At 40.5% G+C, this 1,362-nt stretch overlaps 1 non-coding gene across 1 annotated transcript; it reads right to left on the bottom strand.

Moving 5' to 3' along the window:
- Nucleotides 1-842: 842 nt before the first annotated feature.
- Nucleotides 843-948, bottom strand: LOC132616330 (small nucleolar RNA R71). Its single transcript, XR_009573118.1, has one exon. It is a non-coding gene; the product is annotated as a small nucleolar RNA R71 (small nucleolar RNA).
- Between the last annotated feature and the right edge of the window lie 414 nt (nt 949-1,362).

Genomic DNA, 1,362 nt, shown 5'->3' with positions numbered 1-1,362 from the left:
CATATTGAGACCCATAGCATAACGTCTAATCATTGTGGGGACACAACTTTGGTTCTCCAAATCCAAACAAATTTCAAACAGTTCGAAATAGAAAATACAAACCAAATCGCCTTTTTAAAATAGTCATAATAGGATTAAAGCCTTTAAAGACTAGTATTGCATACAATTAGTACCTTTTCTCTCCATATTCCTTATGGGATTCGACCCCAACCTTGTTTGGGTTACTATATTTGACAACGTCCGCTTTACGCCATTAATAGGTGTAATTTGAGCGTATCAAAATTTGGCGCCGTTGCCGGGGAATACGGTTTAGAAATTACTAATTGTTGTGTACTCTTCTTTAAAACTTTTTCTATTCCATCACACCTTGTTTGCTGTTGTGGTGAACCAAGTGAACATGGCTGGAAGACATAATCGCAATCAGGGAAACCAAGGTGGACTCCAAGTGAACCCACTTGCACCAGAAGAGGACGAAGAGGAGAATATATTTGCGGAATTCATCAATAAAGCTGACTATGCTTCTGCTGTGGTTCCTCCTAGAACTGGAAATGCTACTTTCAAAATTAATAGTTCTATCTATCAACTTCTGAAACTTGAAGGTTATTTCCGAAATTCTTCGGAGGATTGTCCACTTCGGTATTTGAAGAACTTCTTGCATGTGTGTTCTCAACAATCCCAAGGTGCTGTTTCTATAGATGCACTTCGATTACGGGTCTTAAAATATTCCTTGGCTGGCCAAGCAAGGGAATGGTATGAAAAGCTGCCCAGCAATTCTATTCATACCTAGAACGAGTTAACCAATACATTTTTGAAGAAATGGTTCCCGCCAAGCAAAAAGGCTGAGCTTCCGGATAAGATCTTTGAGTTCAAACAACTTCCGGGGGAACAATTATATTCAGCATGGGAGCGTTTCAAGTATTATCTAGCTCAATCTCCTACTCATGGATTTCCGAATGCTATTCTCACGGAAAAATTCTACAAAGGGCTTAGATACAATGAATCAGATTGCTGTCAATACTGCTGCAGGAGGATGCTTCATGGACAAGTCATTTATTGTTATCACCCGTTTGCTTGATAAGCTCACCACCTACAATCAGGCTTGGAACTCGAGTGATAGTGAAGTCCTGTCATATAGTAGTCCCTCTGCTGCCGCGGTGGCCAAAGAAAATCATGAGCGAGATCATGTTTTTGCTCAATTGCAAACCACCGTGGATTTGTTATCGAAGAGGCTTACGGAGAAATAAGCTAAAAGTGTAAATGTTGTCGAAGAGATGCCACCTCATACTCCAGGAATGTACCAAGTCTCGGAAGAAGCTTATCTAGAGGGGCAGCCACAACGTGAGGATGCTAATTATATTGATC

This window comes from Lycium barbarum, chromosome 10, assembly GCF_019175385.1.
Source record: "Lycium barbarum isolate Lr01 chromosome 10, ASM1917538v2, whole genome shotgun sequence".
NCBI classification, from domain to species: Eukaryota; Viridiplantae; Streptophyta; class Magnoliopsida; order Solanales; family Solanaceae; genus Lycium; species Lycium barbarum.
This window is presented reverse-complemented; position numbering and strand designations above follow the sequence as displayed.